This window comes from Aotus nancymaae, unplaced genomic scaffold (assembly GCF_030222135.1).
Source record: "Aotus nancymaae isolate 86718 unplaced genomic scaffold, 86718_ANA_hifiasm-v0.15.2.pri h1tg000088l, whole genome shotgun sequence".
NCBI lineage: Eukaryota > Metazoa > Chordata > Mammalia > Primates > Aotidae > Aotus > Aotus nancymaae.
In genome coordinates this window covers 11,934,528-11,956,593 of record NW_026988503.1, presented here as the reverse complement: position 1 = coordinate 11,956,593, position 22,066 = coordinate 11,934,528, and the positions used below count along the sequence as shown (strand labels likewise).

Sequence of the window (22,066 nt, the reverse complement as noted above, 5' to 3'; positions counted from 1 at the left end):
TTTAGTCCCTTCTCTTGCAGTCAGGAAACAGAGAAAGGGTTCAAATAGAGTAATCGTATTCACTGCCATTTCCTACACTGTAGGTGAAATTTTTAAAATGTATATTTTTATGACAGTATTGAACACATATCTTTAATCATAAGCTTCCTCAAACTATTTTATGATAGCAGACAGGGTATGTTAAAAGTAAAAATTCAATCAGAAGGAGCTAATTTGCTCCTGACAAGTAATTTTATAGGAAACTACAGATACTTATTAACTAGTTCTATATAATAATAACTTATTTATTAAATTCTTATTTTGGGCCCAATTCTGCACTAAGTGCTTAAATGCATTATCTTTAAATTTTTTTTTTTTTTTTTTTTTTTTTTTTTTACAAAAAATCTTTGGAGCCTTTTATCTGTTTATTTTAAAGAGAAGAAACTGGGGTTTAAGAAGAAGTTAAAGAAATCACATGGAGCCAGTGCCGTGGCTCACTCCTGTAATCCCAGCATTTTGAAAGGCCGAGGTCAGAGGATCACTTAAGGTTAGGAGTTCGAGACCAGCCTGGCCCACATGGCAAAACCCTGTCTCTACTATAAATACAAAAATTACCTGGGGATGGTGGTGCACACCTGTAGTCCCAGCTACTCCAGAGGAGGAGGCAGGAGAATCACTTGAACCCAGGAGGTGGGGGCTGCGGTGAGCTGAGATAGTGCCACTGCACTCCAGCCTGGGCAACAGAGCAAGACTCTGTGACTAATAAACCTAAGTGCTTAATCAGCGTCCTATCCTACAGAACGTTTAGGTAAACTTCTCACACTTAGTTTATTAGACTAATAAGAAATGCAATTTCGCTAGAAAAAATGATTATTTTTAATTTTTATCACAATGATTTATAATTTTTCCCAACATTTCTTTTTCCCTTGATATTCTCTTGAAAAAAAATCTATTCTACTAATGCCATTACTCATATTCCTTTGGTAATAAGTTATTTACTGCTCACTTTTATGCTTCAAGTCCATTGTATCTTATACTATAACTATACCCAGTTAGGATATTTCTTGGTCATATATGCACAATTATATTATTTTTCATAATTATATTTTAAAATTGGGTCCAGTGAAATCGGATCCATTCTCCTTTCCTGAAAAAATTTGAAGTTAATAATTGTGCTTTAAAAATATTTTATAATATTCTCGAACTACAAATTAAAAGCAGCTCTTCAGATGTGATCTTGCCGTCAGATAAGATACTATTTCTACTCACCTTGAGCTAATAAGTCTGTCAGACTCAAGTTGCCCACAATGGATTGATTCTTTTTTTCCTCACTTTTTTTTTGGATTGAGATTCATTCCGTTTTTTGAGCAAAGAACTTATGAGACTGTACAGATAGGTGATCTTTCCTTATTGTAAGACTTTAATTTCTGAATATAAGTAAATCCATATTACAAAAAGTTCTTTCAGTTTACGGAGTGATTCACAATAGGATCTCTTAAAAGCCATCTTCCTTAGGTCATTAAAATATCATTTGATTGATAAACCATGAAAGATTATAAATATTAGTGAAGTGTGAAACTCTTAAAGTGGGGCAGTGTTAGGAAATATATCAAAAAACGATATTTGATCTTTTAAAAATCTTGTGTAAATTGTTTTACAGGACAAAATCTTGTATGTATACTAGATATATATGATTATTTATATCTGATATATCTCAGATCACATGTAATTTTGCTTATCAAACAGAAAACTGAATATGGCTTGAACTTTTAATTGAGTCTCTAATTGAATACTGGATTTATTTGGATAAATATTCCATCATTTATCAAAGAAGATATTTCTCTTGTATGCAGAAGATGTCATTGTTCGGAAAGTGATCCTAGAGTTGACTCTATCTGTTACCTTTTGTTAGTCTTGAGTCTTTTCTTTCATATTCATGTATCTTACAATACTTAGCAGCATGTCTGACTTAAGTAAATACTTGATAAGTGTTAGCCATTCCTCTCCTCCTTCATCTCATAGCACACTTCAACTCTAAATCATTATCATTTCATGTCTATTATAACCTTCTCATGTGTCTCCTTTGTTATAATCTCTCCATCCTATAGATTAATACCAGAATAATAGTTTTAAAAATACAACATCTCATCCTAGGCAACAAAGTGAGACTCCATCTCTACAAAAAAATAATTAGCTGGGCTTAGTGGTGTGCACCTATGCTCCCAGCTACTCAGAGGTTGAGGCAGGAGGATCACTTTGAGCCCAGGAGTTCGAGGCTGCAGTGAGTTATGATGGCACCACTGCATTCCAGCCTGGGTGACAGAGTGAGAGTTTCTCTCAATAAATAAATAAATAAAAATGCAACATCACATATGATATCTTTCCAGTAAAGGCTTTCAGGGTCTCTGCACAAAGCCCCAAACCCTTTAACTTCTCTTTTATTTAGTGTTTATCTACTTCCCAACCTTCTACGTCCCACTATCACGCTATGTCTCTACACGGGTCCTCTGCTGAAACCTAACTGGTCTATTCATCATTTCCCAAACCCAACCTGTACAACTTCCTGGGTTTTTTTTTTTTTTCCTTTGCCTACAATTCCTTCCCTTCCTCTCCACTTAGCTCAGTGCTCTCCTTCCCTCAGGCTGATTTCAAATTCCTCTGGTAATTATTGTTACTCCAGCGAGTGCCCATTTACTTCACATTTGCTGTTATAAAGTGTAACTAAGCTTTTTTTTGTATATGCTTGCCCTTCCCCAGGATATTACATGTTGCTTGAAGGCAAGGATCACATCTTATTTTGCTTTCTACTTAGTAGGTCATCAGTAAGACTTTGTGAGTAGTAATGATTCTCTCTTCTCACTACTGTCAGAAATGTCTGGACTTACAGAGCTGCTTTCTTTGCCAAACAGGTGTATGTGTTAAGTGTGTGGCTCTATCACCTGCCTCAGAGCACTCTGAGCTCCCTGTTTCTTTCTTTGAGCAGAGGTCAGGCCTGGACAGTGCTCCCTGGAGCCGTCTCCTCTCCCGTATGTTTGGAGCTGAAAAGAATCTAATGTTAACCAGGCCAGTAGCCACAGCTCATTCCTATCTCCTCTGAAGCATTCTGTTAAGAGGTATCTTATCAACCTTGTTGTCTTTCTTGAGGATTCTTACTTTCTTTTTAACTCCTGGTTTTAGTGTTACCAAGGAATTAAAATGAAATTCTTCCTTGCTTTCTGAACTACCTCTGATAGTTCTTAAAACAGAGAGAGAGAGAGAGAGAGAAAGGCAAAACTTATATGGAGAGGCTTTTGAACTATTATTTTATTTTCAATTATTCCATAAAGAATATTTGAACAGAAAACACTGTAAAATTTATATTTGTAATAGTTCCCCACCCCATCTGTTTGGTAAAACTGGACCCTTTGTTAATTATATCCAGTTATTTCACTAGTAGAAACAGCCAATTTAGAAACATTTGACTTTATACTAAAGAAATAAAATACAATAAAAGAGAAAAAACTCTTTAATATACTCATAGGCTTTTATTGCTTCAGTGAGCAGGTGAGGAAGAGAACCAATTCTTTATTTCCAAATTATAAAGTACGATCAAATCTGAAGCTGTGAAAATATTGAACTTTTGCTGGAAAAAAAATAAATGATTTGAAGCCCTGGTGATCACACAGAGAATCCAGACAATTTGACAGCTATGAATTTATCTCACTTGTGAATGAATAACCTTTGTAACTCACTTGGGACTTAAATATTCCAAACACATTTCCCTGGAAACACTTCAAAAGGCATAGTTCATTTCTGTCTTTACCAAACAGCCCCTTTGGTTACCTTTAGTTTGCTGGCTTTGTGGTTTGAGTAAGGACTTGAAAGTTTGAAAATTAACATAGTTAAAGGTTGCCAGTGGGTTTTGCTCCTATAAGAATAAAACAAGATTAACTCTTTGATTATTTTATGGTTTAAACAGCCTCTTTTTTTTAACCTCTGAAATAAGAGAACTACACTGATATTATTTATAAAATTTCAGCTCTGTCCCTGAGCTAAAGTTCAATATATTTGTATTTAAAAGAGGACACATTTCCCCCTAACATACATGTAACAGATCAGAATTACATATGATTTAGTTGAATTCCACACAGTTTCTTAGAGACTTGATGAAAACAAATTATTTTTTAGGGATAGATCCATGATTTTAGGACAAGTGTAATAATGGTTTTAGAAAGTTTCTTGCACTATTATTTAAGGATCAAAAGTACAAATGCACTTCTAGCATGGTGCTAAATGCTGAACTTTGAGTACCAAACAGTCCTGCTTCGAGGTTCTTAGAACTCATAAATTTTTTTCTTGCCCCACTCCACATAGCAGGCACATGCTGAATATTGTTGATGAAGTAACATTCCTGTCAAATGACATGTCAAACCTGTTCCTAACTGTCATATTATAAGACTTAAAAATAGTGCATGAAAGTATAATTAAGACATTAGTGTTCAATTAAAAATATGTCTATTTGATAATCCCAGCTACTCAGGGGGCTGAGGTAGGAGAATTGCTAGAACCCAGATTTCTAGACTAGCTTGGGTAACATACTAACACGCTATCACAAACATATATATATATGTGTGTTTATTTGGGATAGTCTTGAAAATTTTTTCATGTTTTAGACTATAGACTATACTACTTTACTGTATTGCTTGGACAGAGTTCTTGGAAAAAGATGAACTTCAGCTTCCATGAGAGAAGAGATTGGTCCATTGCAGATGTGATGATGTTTCCAGAAATTGACATAGATTCTGGTCAAAATAAAATTTTAAACTTTAACTTTTAACAGCTGAAATTTAGCCCACATTTACTTATTTTTGCCCTCATTAAAAGAAGTTATTCAAATGGACAAGGATATTCAGGACTTGAACTCAGCTCTGGACCAAGCAGACCTAATAGACATCCACAGAACTCTCCACCCCAAATCAACAGAATATACATTCTTAGCACCACATCATACTTATTCTAAAATTGACCATATAACTGGAAGTAAAACATTCTGCAGCAAATACAAAAGAATGGAAATCATAACAAACAGTCTCTCAGACCACAGTGCAATCAAATTAGATGCGGTCTTCATCACCCAGCCCAGTTCAATCCATGCTTGATCAAAAGAGGAATGGAAGATTCAGATCAGTATGAGGAACTATAAAGAGCCAAGTTCCATAGCTGAGCAGGGGGACATGAGCCTACCAGCACCCTTAAAGTATCTACTGGGTAGTTGAAAGAACATTTTGTACCATCCTCCAAGGGAATAATGTTTACTCTCAAAGGTTCCATTTCTTTCTTTCCAGGATGAGCATGCTTTGCAAATGAATTTTAGGGTGCTACACAAATGTAAGACACTGTCTTAGTCATTCAGCTTCTAAAGTTTGAAGTCATGGGCGTTCTTTGTCTCCTGAATCTTACAAGTCACCATTGTTTGTTAATTATTTCTTCACAATGTCTATCGAAGAATCTCATCACCTAGAGCTGTGATCGTGCCCCTTAAAGTGAATTTGGAGGTTTTATACCCCTTGTGGCAAGTTCCTGCTGGGACCAGCAGCTGCAGCCACTTAATCTCCAAGTCAGCCCCAAGTCGGGGTCCCCAGGCAATTGCTGTGCCTGACAGGGTGTGCCAGGTCATTGGGCAGGCACTTGATAGGAGGTTTGCCAAATGCCCAGAACCCAGTGAATACAGTAATCGTGTCCCCCTCCCCATTCTACAAACCAAGAAATGGGTGCCCCACAGTGTGCCTGGATCCAGTAGATCCAGATCATGAAGGTGGAGGAGATCTTGGCTAGCAAGTACCATTGGCCACCCACCAAGCAGTTCCATAACTCCAAGATTAAATTTCCACTGGCCTGCTGGGTCCCACATTGCCAGCACAAGCTACACCACCACCAAGAGATCCAACACCTTCTTCTAGGTGCAGGGCCTCTCACCCCCGGTCTACCCAAATAAACCCCTCAAGAATGCCAAAAGCAAAATTCACGACCACACAAATGTTTCCTAATTCCATTTCTTTCCCTGATCCTCCCTTCTACTGGTGCCACCATTCTTGCTGAGGTTCTTATCATCTTCCCCATTTCTCCAATTATAGAAGCTTTTTAAGTTTAATTATTCATCCTACTTGTAGTCTCTCTTTTTGCCAATTCATCATTCATAGTGCTGACAAGTTGGTCATAAAACACTCCTTCGGTCTTGTCATTCTCCTACTTGAAGATTTCAGTGACTCCTCACAGCCTACCAGAAGTCCAAATGGCTGATTCTGACAGTGTGAGACCTTGACCATCACTGCCACCTTTGCAGACAGCTCTAACTATTCACTTCCCTGGCATTGTACTCCAGCTAAACTCTGCCCTAACCTGCCTTGAACTTTTCTAATTTTACGCTTTTGCTTAAACCAATTTTGCTGGCCTGAAATGCACTCCTTTCTCTCTGCCTCCATAAATTCCATCCATCATTCAAGTCACAGTGCAAGTCCTTTCTTCTTTGTGAAGCCTTCCAGATTCAGTCCAGCCCAAGTGATTCTTTATGCTCTCAATTATAGTATTTTTTCCCTGTTCCATTGATTTAACAAATCCTCTACTTCCAAGAATGTAATTGTATTACGCTGTGCAACTTAAAATCCTTTTGATGGTTTGGTTTCTGCAATTAGAGTATAGATTTCATGTGGCAGGGACATTTCTTCTGTCTTCCTCATGACACCAATTACCATACCTTACACATAGCAAGAGCTCCGAAAATACTAAATATTAAGACAAAAATCTCTTCAGAGAGATTTCTACAATGCTGAATATATATCAACCTACTAAAACTTTGTTGATTTTCTGTTTTAATTTGTTCTTCTCATTTCAAACAAAGAAAAGTTAATTTGTAGACTTTAAAAATAGGAATTGTTTTATATTAACACGGAAGTTACAGTTTCAGGTTGCAGTACAACTTCAGTTGTGGTTGTAGTTACAGTTTTCAGGTTGCAGTGTGAAGGGTAGCAGTGTGAGATTTTTGACTGATTCCTAGTATCTTATTATGTAAGAGAAAAGAGGAGAACCGAATTGCTTTCCAGGCACAGAAAAATGTCCTGTGACTTACAGGGCTAGGCAAAAGGGAAGGAGTATGTCAAATGTTAAAATGCAGTGGCCTGTTGCCAAAAGAAATGCAAAACATCATTAAGGATGCTTGGTTGACCTGAAGAGTGAACTGCTGGTTCTACAAGTTCCTAATGGCTTAGGACAGGGTTTTTGTCATGGGGAGAAGCTATTCTTTAACTTCTCCCTCATCACAAATTTCCACTGAGCTTCCTGGGAACTTTTTTCTTTTTCTTTTTTCCTTATGTGAATACATCTTTAATGTATTTGGAGTAAGGAGTAAATGGAATAATATTTATTTGGAAAAAAGAAGCTTAGTATTTAATTTGCTTGTTTATTCAGTAAATTAAAGATCTGGTGTGCTAAATACCAACAATACAATGCAATTATAGATATAATTTCTTGTATTTCTTGGGGAGAAGAGTATAAAGCAAAATGTAACTCTAACCACAAGACCATAAGAAATCAGATTTGGGAACTGAGATATTTCTGGTATAATTAGAGGTAGATGGAGGTATTTTGATTTTATCTGTGCCTACCTTTCTTAAAATTATACATGATCTCTTTGAAAAAATCTTCCAATGTTAAAATCATATTTATCCTATCAATTAGTGTTTTTCCTTTTCTCTTTGAATGTGTCATTTCTTTGAGATAATTGTTCTGAGGACTCTCTGGTTTTCTAAGCTTTAATTGTATTTTAGAACTCCTTAATGTAACTTACATTTCCTCAAATTCGTATCTTTTTAAAGCCATGCAGTTCTGAAAATGTTAACCTTGGTCATTCATTCATTCTACATTCCAATGAGTGTTTGCTATGTGGCAGGCACTGTGTCGGAACCAACGATAGAGTATAAATCATAGAAGCACAGAGCTCTAACATCAGAAGCAATTGTTTTTAGTGTTGATATCCTCCTCTTCACAATGACACATATGCAAAATTGAATTGAGTTCAAGGTTCCAAGGGTCTTAAGCAGTGGGTTTATTCCTCCTAGACCTTCTTGAACCTATAGATGTTTTGTAAATCCTTTTGTTAGTCTTTATCAGCCATCTCTCTGGACTTTACCTTCTTTGTTGAATATGTTTCTTTAAAACTGGAGCTTATCAGAAAGCTCTCTCATGCATACTGATTTCTTTACATAATAACCTGTACAATTTTTATAGAACTATGCCATTAATACAATTGCTATCAAAGCTTAGAATATAACAGAAAAAAATTGCCCATAGTATATAATGTCATGCAAAATGAAGGTGCCATCAGATAGAAAGGAAGTAGAGCTAACAAGTACCAAACAAATATATAGCTTTTACATCTTTGTACAACTGAGAAAATAGGGAGACGGGGGTGGGTTTTTCTAAATACAAAGACAGTGCGATTTCCACTGGGTACCATATCTCCACGGTAGCTGCATTTGGACAATTTACCTGTCAGGATCACTTGTGTCCTATTTCCTATTTTTGAAGCCACAAAATTGTGATCTTCACACCCACGGGTCTCTTATAATTCTTTTATTAGGAGACCAAATATGATAGCAGATGTTCACAAATGCCTAGAAGATTGTTTGGACATAAAACTGAGCCTGATATGTGGTGGTAAAAATGTAACAGGTGCTTTTGAAAAAGAAAACAAAGAAAAGAAGAAAAAGAAAAGCATTCTCCGCTTAAGAAGAAAAAAAATGCCCCCAAACCTACTTTAGGCCTAAGGAAAATGACTAGCTTAACATACATTCATTTAACTGATTACAGAAAATATAAATATGTTTTCATAGCATAAAGGTTAAGTCAACTTGGCATGGAAATTTTAGAAAAAATATACAGCATTTGCTGTACTACCTTTAATTCATTATTTCTATTTTACACTTGGAAGGTGAACATTTTTAATAAAAAGTCGATGAAGGAAAGAACATTTGGCATCATTACAAGATTTGAAGAAGCAAGTTCCTATTCTTTCTGCCAAAATGTATGTAGGACTGATTCCAGCTCATTCTTTCAGCCAAACACCTATATTTTAAGTTTCTCAATTATTCCAGTGTTTCAGAGCAAATATGAAATTACCACCTTGATAACCTTGTACACTTAACTGAAAAAAATTCATAATCCTAGAACAGAATCTGTGGCAGAGTGTCATTTTTTTCTCTGTCATTTCCCTATCTCCCCCTTCACAGTTTGCTAATGTTCAGAGCTGTTGTAGAGAGTTATTTGGTTCACAACGGAATGAGAAAGAGACTAAAAGTGATAGACATAAAGTTGAAAAAAGTTGAAAAAATTATCTGATCCTGTATCATTCTTCATCTAATAATCTGTATGTATACTTTCGAGAGCTTTGGTGTATTTTTGGGTGTTTATGGGCTTTACAATGAAGAAAGGCAAGAATAGTCGAGCCTCCTTCTGTAGCAATATACCTAAAGTTGTTAAGCTGAGATAAATGAATTAAGAAAAGTATCTAGTAAAATATCTATAGCCCATAATAGACTTAAAAATATGCTATAATGCCACAATTTGTGAAGCTGAAAATCTTGGTTTTCAACTTCCAAGTATTTGGGTGCATCTTTCTCTTGTATAAAGGTCAAGGGTATGCAAGTTTCAGTGACCATGAAACGACTTGGTGAGTGTTAAGCGTGTCCAATTGGCTTTTTAAAAAGATTAGAAAGCTTATAATATCAGTCCTTTTTCACCCCACCATACATTGTACCAGTTGTTCCTGGGGTGATCATTTTAATTGCATAAGAATATCTTTCATTTTTAAGCTTTAGTCCCCTTCTGCTTTAAGTATTATGAAAAAAAGTATTTATGTTTTGGTGATGTTGGTTAGCTTTCAATTACTCTTCCTTTCTGTGGTTGATCTGAGAATCATTTGTTGGTAAAACATCACTAAGTAATCACTGTTATCTACAGGCTGCATCTCCCAGAAGATAACCAATAGTGTTAGTCTACATTGCCAGAAGTTTAGATTCCTTATCCTCAAGCAAAATTTCATGAGGGAACTCTCAGGGTATTTTTCTAAAAACCATTTATTTTTGAAGAGGTAAAGAAATAGCTCTTCAGATATCTTTTTTATTTAAGTAAATTTTTCTGTACTTTAACAACTTCAGTGGGGTATGGGGAAAGACTGTACAACTTACTTCTAAAGTGTACAGTTCAAAGGTTTTTTTAGTGTGTTCACCGAGTAATACCATTATCACCACTATCTAATTTCAGACCATGTTCATCATCCCAAAGAGAAACCCTGTACCATTAGCAGTCACTCTCCAGTCTTCCTTCTCCCACATGCTAGCAACCACAAATGGACTCCGTCTCTTTGGATTTACCTACTAAGGATATTTCATACAATTGGAGTCATCAAATATGTGGCTTGTTGTATCTGACTTTTTAAAAATAATTTAACATCATGTTTTCAGGGTTCATCCATGTTGTAGCATTTATCAATATTTTATTCCTGGCAGGACATGGTGGTGGCCTCATACTTGTAATCGCAGCACTTTGAGAGGTTGAGGCAGGCAGATTGCTTGAGTCTAGGAGTTCAAGACCAGCCTTGGCAACGTGCAGAACTCTATAAAAAATACAAAACATTAGCTGGATGTGGTGGTGCATGTCTGTGGTCACAGCTACTTGGGAGGCTGAGGTGGGAGGATCACCTGAGCCTAGGAGATTGAGGCTTCAGTGAGCCATGATTATGCCACTGCACTCCAGCCTGGGTAACAGAGTGAGGCCCTGTCTCACAAAATTGTTTTCATTCTTTTTTATTGTTGAATACTATTTCATGGCATGTACATACTGCACTTTATTTTTCCATTCATCAGTTGACAGACATTTGGGTTCTTTCCAGTTTTTGGCTAATGTAATGAATGATGCTATGAACATTTGTGTACAAGTTTTTTTTATGTAGACCTATCTTTTTAATTCTTTTGGGTGTATGCCTAAGAGTATTAATAGAATTTCTGGTCATATGGTAACTCTGTGTTTAATGTTTTGAGGACCTGCCAAACTGTTTTCCAAAATGGCTGCATTTTATAATCTCACTAGCTATGTGTGAGGGTTCCAATCTCTCCACATCTTCACTCGAGCTTGTTCCTTTCTATGGCTATATATTTGGATCTGTGGGGAAACAGCTCCACATCATATTTATTAAATATTTAGTAAAGAATCTCTGCTTTTCTGCATCTCTGTTTCCGTGATAATTATCCATTCCAACCTCATATTGTGTTTGAACAACTGCAGCAACTCTTAGGTGCTTCCTTCATGATATCCTTCTTTTTTTTTTTGTCTTTTTGTAATTTTAATTGAAGCAATTCCTATTCATTTTTTAACTCCCTTATAAGCACCAAATTTCTGTATCTAACTCTGTATCCCTCTTTGGGGGAAAGAATCAGTATTGCCCCTCCAGCACAAAACAATGATGTTCATTCCTCCAAACATCAAAATTGAAGATCTACCAAAACAAAAACAAAAAAGCACACAGAGAAATAAAAAGGAACAAAAATCACATTCTGGGAGTGGGGGTGGGGGTGTCTCAGTGCATTTAGCAGGCTTCGCTGTGCTGTCTGACCATCCTTCACCTGACTTTCAAAAAAACAACACCCTGAGCTCATCAAAATATACATTTTCGGTTCGTTTTTTAAATTAAAAATAATTTAAAAAAGGAAAACTTTAAGGAATTCACATTCAGTTGCCTGACTTATTTCAATGTTATGTACAGCATATAGACGAAGCTATTTGCAGCCCATGTAATTAGGGGATATTCATCTTCAAGGTTTAACTTTCTTCCAAACAGTGTAAAATACCCACAATTTCAAGTATAAAGGGACACAGACGATCTCCTTTGAGAATTCCACAGGACAATACAGGCACCCTAGCTGTTCCTTATAGAAAAACAGTGCTTCTGTCAGATTGACACAGTTCCCCTGTTTAAAATATTTCCCATCCTGTTTCAGTACTTTCATTGAGAAGTCAAGAATCAGTCTGAGAAACTCCCATGTGGAATCTTCCGGAGACGTGGCGATTGGAACAGCTGTCAGATCATTAATCACATAATCAAATTCTCTCCCTTCTTTGGTGTACCTCTTCAGAACGGGAATACATTCTTCTATTAGGACCTGATCGCAGTCTCCTTTAAGATGTTTCATTTTTTTTTTTTTTTTTTTTTGAGACGGAGTTTCGCTGTTGTTACCCAGGCTGGAGTGCAATGGCGCGATCTCGGCTCACCTCAACCTCCGCCTCCTGGATTCAGGCAATTCTCTTGCCTCAGCCTCCCGAGTAGCTGGGATTACAGGCACGCGCCACCGTGCCCAGCTAATTTTTTGTATTTTTAGTAGAGATGGGGTTTCACCATGTTGACCAGGATGGTCTCGATCTCTTGACCTCGTGATCCACCCGCCTCAGCCTCCCAAAGTGCTGGGATTACAGGCGTGAGCCACCGCGCCCGGCTCGCGTATGTTTCTTACATCCATGGATGGATCGCCATTTGGTCAATTTCTACCATCTTTGGTTTTAGTCTGACTTTTTCACATAATATACAAACCTACGGAGACTGGTGATAGCTGGTTGTCCAAGACAGAATCTTAGTTGCCTCAGCCAATATGAAGAAAGAGTCAGCCTCCAAACACTATTCCCACTCCTAACTCCCTGATGACTCCTAGCAAATCTTGCCAATCTCATCCCCAGATCTGCCTCCCAGAATGAGTACGTCTTGGACAGTGTAATCTTCTTTGCCACTGCCCATGATGGCCCAATCACTCTCTGCCAAATTAACATCCTATACCCCAGGTATAGGCCAAATCACTCTCTGCCAAATTAACATCCCCACTAAGGATAAGAATATTTCCAAACGGCTTCAACTGTAGAGTTTTTATATTTTGGTAAGGTGAATCTTCATCATACACCACTTCATCTATGTCATATTCAACAAGGCCCTTACCTGTCCATGGCTCTTCCTCTAACTGTGGGTGGTAATCATTTCACCCGCCCAGTACTGTCCTGACTCGATTCTTTCAGTCTTTCTTCTACTTTGTTCCAAATACTGTTGCTCTTTTCTTTGCCTTGTGTATCACTATTGTAACTCTGGAGGTCCAGCAACACCAATCCATGTGGGTAAATTCTCAAATTGGCAAAGCTGCCATTCTTGTTTGTGTAGGTTGCTAAATAGACACAGTCCTGCCAGGTGTGCACTGACTCCAACATCCCCTGCTCCTGGCAAATGGGCTGGAGGCCTTTTAGAATGGTCTTACCATCAGCTTTGGTGCTGAGCGTGAAGTCAAGTGTGCTGTGCCGTGCTGCTGCCATAGTGAGGCAAGGCTCTGTGCCATGCTTGGGGGAGCGGCTGCAAGAGACTGGGGGGCTGTGTGGTATGTCAGGCTGTGGCCAGTGGGGAGTGTGCTGTGCCTGAAGAGGACAGCAATATCTTTCTTATAATCGTCATGGTGATCTTTTAAAATGTATATGGCAAATACAAATGTTATTTCAGAAAGCACATGTGCTAGAATTTTTTCTGTGAATACTTTTGTATCTGCAAGAAAACATCAGTAAAATTTAGTTTTTTTCAGGCTCTTTGAATTTGGATTTACATTTCTTTTAAATATATCTCTGAGTTTCGATTTGCTTTAACATTGGTGAAGGAAGTTATGGTCCATTTGGGTTTTATCTGCAAGACATATAGATTAAAATGGCTGTAAAAGTCAAGGATTTATAAGATGATACTAATAAGTAACTTTTATTGAGTACCTACTATATACTGAGCAGTTATCTAAGTGTTTTCTGTATGTTAACTCATTTATTCCTCATAAAAATTCTGATGAGGTATTATTAAACTTATTTCACACTACAGGGGACTAGGGGGATAGAGAAGTTAAGTAACTTGCCCAAGGTCACACAGCCAATAAGTGGTAGAGTCAAGATTCTACCCAAAAAATCTGGCTACAGAGACCCCATGTGTAGCCACTAAACTATCCTGCCATTTTGTCTTACTGATTGTCTGAGATACATAAGATTTAAAATAGTAGGTGATGACCAACAGTTTTTGACTTTGACCTGATGTCTGTTGAAGACATCTAGCATCGGAGGACTATAGGGAAAAAAAAGAAAATCTTTAAAAATTAAAAAAAAAATAAATCATTTTCTAGTGTTCAATAGGGTAGTTTAAAATATTCACACTTTTATTAATTTTGTATAATATCACCATGTCCAATTATAAGGTTGTATATTTTAAACATCTATGTTTCTATGATACCACCTAGAGGTTTACAGAATTAGTTCTGCCATACTTAAAAACAACACTTGAGCAAAAAAGCACTGGGCTACTGAAGGGATAACTTCTAAAAGACATTCTTAGAAAAAGAACATTTTCTGAAATGTTCACAATAGTCAATGTCATATTATGATATTGCCTGCCAGTTCGCGTGCTACTCTTTCCTCCTCCTACGTCTTTTAAACCATCTAACAGAGCATTGTGTGTTTCTGAACATTTACATTCAATTTGTTAAATGTCACCGGGGAAAAATAAAACAGAGAGGACATCAGCTAATAATGTACTTTTACATTCCGTCATCCTATGCATGGTTCCATGTCTCACCATGCTGACCTAATTTGCCATGACAGGAACATGGCCCTGATTTCAGAACATTCCAACTGTGGCAATCACTAAACCTTATTGGGAATTTTTGCCCCCTTAGCAAATTGAACCAGATTGCTTTTCTCAGGACCATTTGAGATGGGTGTCTGTGAACGAGACGGGTGGGCTATGATGGAGAGTTGAGAAATGGAGCTTTTATATTACAAATATACTGAAGCTTTATGTAAATGTGTATCATTACAGGGTGACTGATTTTTGCTGTGAAGGTAGATTTGGGGAGAAAAAATTTAAAAAGCACATTTTATTAACACTTCCTAATGTGTGGCCTTGGACAAACCTCTTTCTGAGTTTCCTCAAGTCTAAAATGAGGATGATAATAATATCTATATTTCAGAATTTATCAGACAGTTAGATGAGGAGTCACTCTAAACATTTAGAACAATATCTGGCATTCAAAAAATACAGATTCTGGTGGTTGTCATTTTTACTTTAACATTTTTGATATAAAAATTATTCTATATTTACAAGAATAATTTATCTTTAAATTCTTTGGCTGATCAACCGCAATATACAGATTATATTATATTTCTATAACAACTTATGGTGTATCAATACTTGATCATAGGCACACAGTTTGTAGGTATGTCTCAGGCCTCAGCAGCCCACAGGTAAAAGTGTTGTTTCATCAAGATTAATACCTGGACCCCATCTGTTTACCCACAATGTCAGCTTCCATGTTTTTACATTTTCTCTAGTAGCTCCAAGTGATTAGGATAAATTTGTTCACCATCTATTATGTGAACTTCTTCATCAAGATTCTTCACTAGCACCTATGCCAGGAGCCCTCGGGAGACTGATATACTGTCCACAGCTGTGCTACCTGAAGGCTTCAAAGACATGGGGCAGTGATGTGGATAAAAATGTCTCCCCCCACCCCCAAACTCTCAGTCAGTTTTTGTTTCTTGGGTCCTGGAAGGGGCCCCACCTGAGCCCAGAATCTCACACTTGGTTTATCATCTCCCTAGACCTCTCAGATAGGAGAATATCTTGCAGATACTGAACTGGAACTTTAAAAATTCCCCTACTGGAGTCATATGACCTTCAAGATTTGAACATTTTATCTTCAAGTGTAAACTGAGAGAGGGAGAACGCTGATGGTTCCTGGAACAGAAAAATTTAGTCAGCATTCATTTTTTGAGCTCTTTAGTGAGGCTGTGGCTTTGTAGAGAGATGCCTAAATAATGATTTTTAAAAATATGTTAAGAAGTGGACCTGGAGACTGGAAGAGTAATTCTCAAATTTTTCATCTCAAGATGCCTTTTTACCCTTAAGAAATTATTGAAGACCTTAAAAAGCTTTTGATTTCTGTGGGTTATTGATACTTACTTAATTGAACTTTAAACTGAGAAGTTATAAAATAATGAAATATACAGTCATGTGTCACTTAATGATGGGGCTACATTCTGAGAAATGTGTCATTAGGTGATTTCATCATTGTGGGAACATCACAAAGGGACTTTTCTTTATAATCTCATTCTATAAACTTTTTTCTACTTTTACAATTGTTTATTTTTCTTTACTTTGTAAACTTTTTTGTTGTTGTTAAAAACAAAGACACAAACACACACATTAGCCTGGGCCTGCACAGGGTGAGGATCATCAATATCACTGTCTTCCACTTTCATATCTTTTCCCACTAGACGGTCTCTGGGGCAATAACATATGTGGAACTGGCGTCTCCCATAACAATGCCTTCTTCTGCAATACCTACTGAAGGACCTGCCTGAGGGGCTGTTTTAGGTTTTTTTTTTTTTTTTGTAAGTAGAAAGAGTACACTCTGAAATAATAACAAGGTGTAGTAGAATGGACTATGACAACTGTACTACCTAATGTAGCCTTTTTCTCCTTCTTCTGCTATCTAACATGTTGAACCTTATGAGTGAGATCAGATAGTTATAGAAAATATGAAGATACTGTATTAGTCCATTTTTGCACCGCTATAAAGAAACACCTGAGACTGGGTAATTTATAAAGGAAAGAAATTTAATTGACTCACAGTTCAGCATGGCTGGGGAGGCCCCAGGAAACTTACAATTATGGCAGAAGGCAAGGGAGAAACAAGTACCTTCTTCACAAGGTGGCAGGAAAGAAAGAGAGCGGGTGAAGAGGAAAGAGTCCCTTGTAAAACCAACAGATCTCATGAGAACTCACTCACTATAGTGAGAAGAGCATGGGGGAAACTGCCCCATGATCCAGTCATCTCCCACCAGGTCCCTCCCTTGACACGTGAGACTTATAAGTTAGTTACTTCCAAGATACAATGGGGGTACAGGCACTGGACAAATTATCTCATTTCCAATGGGAGAAATTGGCCAAAACAAAGGGGCTACAGGCCCTGTGCAAGTCTGAAATCCAGTGGGGCAGTCGTTAAATCTAAAGTTCAAAAATCTTTTTTGGCTCTATGTCTCACATCCAGGGCACACTGATGCAAGAGGTGGGCTCCCATGACTTTGGGCAGCTCCACCCCTGTGGCTTTGCAGGGTACAGCCCTCCCCAGCTACTTTCATGGGCTGGTGTTATGTGGCTGTGACTTTTCCAGGTACATGTGCAAGCTGTTGGTGGATCTACCACACGGGTCTGGAGGGCAGTGGCCCTCTTCTCACAACTTCACTAGGCAGTACCCCAATGTGGACTCTGTATGGGAACTACAACCCTACATTTCTCTTTCGGACTGCCCTATCAGAGGTTTTTTTCATGAAGGCTCAACTCCTGCAGGAGACTTCTGCCTGGACATCCAAGTGTTTCCATATATCCTCTGAAACCTAGGCCAAGGTTCCCAAAGCTCAGCCCTTGTCTTCTGTGTACCCAAAGGCCCAATACCACATGGAAGCCACCAAGACTTGGGGCTTGCAGCCTCTAAAGCAATGGCCTGAGATGTATGTTGGCTCCTTTTAGCCACAGCTGAAGCTGGAACAGCTGGGACACAGGGTGCCATATCCCGAGGACTCACAGAGCATCAGGAACCTGGGCCCAGCCCACAAAACAATTTTTCCCTCTTAGGCCTCTGGGCCCGTGATGAGAGGGGCTGCCACGTTCTCTGACATGCCCTGGAGACATTTTCCCCTCTGTGTTGGTGATTAATAGTCAACATTACTTATGCAAATTTCTGCAGCTGGCTTCAATTTCTCCTCAGAAAATGAGTTTTTTTTTCTACCACATGGTCAGAAATTTCCAAACTTTTGCAAAATTTCCAAACGTTTATGCTCCGTCACCTCTTGAATGCTTTGCTGCTTAGAAATTTCTTCTGCCAGATATCCTAAATCAGCTGTCTGAAGTTCAAAGTTCCACACTTCTCTAGAACAGGGACAAAATGCCACCAATCTCTTTGCTGTAGCATGGCAAGAGTCACCTTTGCTCCAGTTCCCAAGTAGTTCCTCATCTCCATCTGAGACCACCTCTATCAGGACTTCAATGTCCACATCACTATCAGCACTTTGGTCAAAACCATTCAACAAGTCTCTAGGAAGTTCCAAACTTTCCCACATCTTCCTGTCTTCTTCTGAGTCCTCCAAACTGTTCCAGCCTCTCCTCATTACCCAGTTCAAAAGTCACTTCCATATTTTCAGGTTATCTTTATAGCAGTGTCCCACTCTTCAAGGTACCAATTTCCTGTATTAGTCTGTTTTCACACTTCTACAGAGCATATGTGAGACTAGGTAATTTACAATGAATAGAGGTTTAGTTGACTCACAGTTCCACATGGTGGGAAAACCATAAAGATGGCAGAACCAAGTACCTTCTTCACAAGGCAGCAGGAAAAAGAGAATGAGAGTGAACGGGGAAGAGCCCCTCAGTGAGTTCTCGAATCTCATGAGAACTGACTGTTATGAGAACAGCATGGGGAAAACCGCCCCCATAGTTCAGTCACCTCCCATCAGGTCCCTCACTTGACACATGGGGATTACAATTTGAGATGAGATTTGGGTGAGGACACAGCCAGATCATATCAGAGGCTTGATTTCTCTTCATGTTTGAGTGAAGTGTGCTTAAATTAGTAACTGCACTATTCCCCATCAATTTTTTGGAGTTTGTAATAACTAGATCCCTTTGCTGTATCTCTTTTTGTGTGTGTGTGTGTGTGTGTGTGTGTACATGCTTACACATGTATAATTTTAGGAATATTTTCTACTCAAAATCTTTGAAATTATTTACATTTTAAGACTCTAGGGCCAAAGAGTTTTTGTAGATGAAATAAGGAGTTTGAGATTTTTCCTGCACTATAGCTCACAATAAGTCCGTGAAGCCTGAAAGAAAGCCTTTGTGCCATTTCTTTATTACCTTACCTCTCTGTGTCTCAGTTCCCAAAACTTCTCACTTCCTTCTAACCCCTAACAGTATCCTCATGCATGCCACCTTTTGTATATAGAGCCAGTAAGGTTACTGGTCTGCCAATTCCCCATCATCTTTTGGGGGGTCTGTAATAACTAGATCCCTTTTCTGTATCTCTTTGTGTGTGTGTGCTTGCTTATGCATGTACAATTTTAGGATTATTTTCCACTCAAAATATTTGAAATTATCTACATTTTAAGACTCTAGGGCCAAAGAGTTTTTATAGATGCAATAAGGAGTTTGAAATTTTTCCTGTTCTTCCTCTTTCTTCACAAATATTTGATTTACGATACTGTGCCTAATCCATATTACTAATATGATGTACTGGATTTCTGCTGTGAGTCCTTTTAGACCTATTCCTCATTCTATTTCCTGATCCCTACTCTTTGCTTCTGGTGGGACTTATTTGGAAAAGAACAGCAAGCTTCCTTGCTCACTGGTTACCTCACCCACTGATTTTTGCCAATCAGGTAAACCAGCTCTGGGCATCAGAGGAAGGGTTAAAAGTGAGGTTGGTTCCCTGCCTGCAGATTTGCCAAGAAATGACCACATGCTTTAATCTAAGGTTATGGCTCTGCCAGGTGGCCTGGTCGTCGCAGCCTCCCTTGTCTCTTGTTTCCTTTGATTGCTCTACCTCCTTTCGACCCGGGGACAGTAATGGCTTTCTACTCCTATTAGCTGTAGATGTTGTGCTCTCTCTGCGGCTTCCCTACATGCCATCCATAGCTTTGTAAATAGTTTATTGAATGTTCCTCTCATTATGCCGTGAGCCACCTGTTCTCACCAGGAGCATGACTGGTATACATGGCTGTCTTTAGTTTATCAAACCCAGTTTCTCAGCAGTAATATAAGTCCCTGTCATCTTATTTATAATGCTGCATCTAGAACCCAGCATCTGAAATTACTCATAGGTTAAGTGTACTATTTAATTCTTGAATATAGAACTTGCATACCTGACTTCTTAAAACCAGGGAAGGGCAAAATCATCAGACCTTATTTCAGGGGCTTGTAATTATTTGCCCAATATTTCCCTTCCTCCCTTCCTTCCTCCTTTACTCCTTGCTATCCCTTCTCCCTTCTTTCCTTTTGTTCTTCCTTCTTTCCTTCCCAAACACGTATCTCAATCTGGGAAACTACATCCAATAATCTTGTGTGGATTAGCAATAGTAAAAGAGCTTAGAAATATTTAATGTCAGAGAATAGTTTCTTTTGAACCAAGTTAGAGCTTTTAAGACAGTTCTTTCTTATCTTGGATGATAGCAATTCAGTGGACACAATATTTCAAAGGTCAGGCCCAATACATGATGGAAAGCTGAGGAAAATAGCTCTTGAGTTAAATCTGGGTAAAACCAGTGGTGTAGAACAGTAATTGATAAGAATAGGGTTTTGGCTAGGAACATCTTAAACTTGTGGTCAGTTAAAGATAGTGAAATCTGCCCAGGAGAATTCTGAGTCTGAACTGGCTCACAGTAGAGAAAACATCCAATCAAGTTCATCATCTCTTAAATAAGGAGCAAGCATTAGATCTCAGGCTAATATTATAACTGAGACTGTGTAAAAGCTATCTTGAATATTACATGAAGATGGCTGTCAAGATAACTATATTCAATAGCACATCAAGGATTTCCTTATTGACAGGATAAAACACTGGGACCAGATCAGCAGCGGGTGTGATGATGTTGTTTTACATGTGCTCGGGATGATTCTGCCAAATATATTCAACTTTGCATTTTACTTCATAGAGGAATTCTTGTTTCTCTTAAGGAGCACAGTAAAAAAGAACGACCTCTGTGTAGAAACGTTGGTTATTTACACGGTCTCTGTATAGAAATATTGGCTATTTAAAATATAGATCTCATCTATGGAAACTATTTCACTTCAAATAATTTGGGCAGTCACCAAATTCTTTGAGGGTTGCCTTATGTCATTGTTGGAAAGTGTACCGTGGGCTTCATTTTACATCTCCAATATCAGTCCAGTGTATTTGCTTTCATAAAATTTTGGCTGTGCCTGCCACTGAATTTGAGAGAAATCTCCAAATTATTGAATCAGATGCTTCCCCTTCCCTCACACTCCCTTCATTTTCCAGTGATTGAAATTATACCAATTGTTCAAACCAAACACAAATTACAACTTCTCAAGAAGCTTTACCAGATCCCCCAGGTCCTAACTAATTACCTCCTTCCATTTTTTAGCATAAGATCTTACACACACCTCTACTGAACCCTTATTTCCTCTGCTTTATAGTATAGAAATATTAAAGAGCTAATGCACAGCAAAATGAACTATCAATGGAGTAAACGGACAACCTACAGAATGGGAGAAAACTTATACAAACTATGGATCTGACAAAGGTCTAATATCCAGCATCTCTAAGGAATTTAAACAAGTTTTCAAGAAAAAAACCAAACAACCCCATTAAAAAGTGGGCAAATGACACAGTCATTTTTCAAAAGAAGACATACATGCAGCCAACAATCATATGAAAAAGAGCTCAGTGTCGCTGATTGTTAGAGAAATGCACATCAAAGCCATAGTGAGACACTATTTCACACCAATCAGAATGACTATTATTAAAAAGTCAAAAAATAACAGATGCTGGTGAGGTTGTGGAGAAAAAAGGAACATTTTTACACTGTTGGTGGGAGTGCATATTTGTTCAACCATTGTGGAAGATAGTGTGGTGATTCCTTAAATGTAAGCTTCTTTAATGTAAGTTACTTATTTACTTTTTAAAAATCCAGTAGTAGCTTTCTGGTGCTTAATCAGGATTGTTGAATAAATAAATTAGATTTAATAGGCAACTTTTTTTAAAAAAACATACTCTTAAGTACTGTGCTCAATGATAAGATGTTCTAAGCTAGTTACAGATAGACTTTAAGTGCTTAGCAAGCCACAAATAGAATACGTAAAAAGAAAGATGTTTTTCCTCAATCTGTTTAAAAGAAAAAGCACTTTGGAGTCCATATAGAAAAGGAATTTCCCTATCTAATTGGAAAAAGTTCAATGACGTTTTGAGGAATTTTGAAGTTGATA

At 37.8% G+C, this 22,066-nt stretch overlaps 1 non-coding gene and 1 pseudogene across 1 annotated transcript; one reads left to right on the top strand and one right to left on the bottom strand.

Moving 5' to 3' along the window:
* Positions 1–11,822: 11,822 nt before the first annotated feature.
* LOC105710479 (spermine synthase-like) lies at positions 11,823–13,356 on the bottom strand (annotated as a pseudogene).
* A 712-nt stretch (positions 13,357–14,068) lies between these two features.
* On the top strand, positions 14,069–14,133 carry LOC135271640 (small nucleolar RNA SNORD37). Its single transcript, XR_010339764.1, has one exon. It is a non-coding gene; the product is annotated as a small nucleolar RNA SNORD37 (small nucleolar RNA).
* The last annotated feature ends 7,933 nt before the right edge of the window (positions 14,134–22,066 follow it).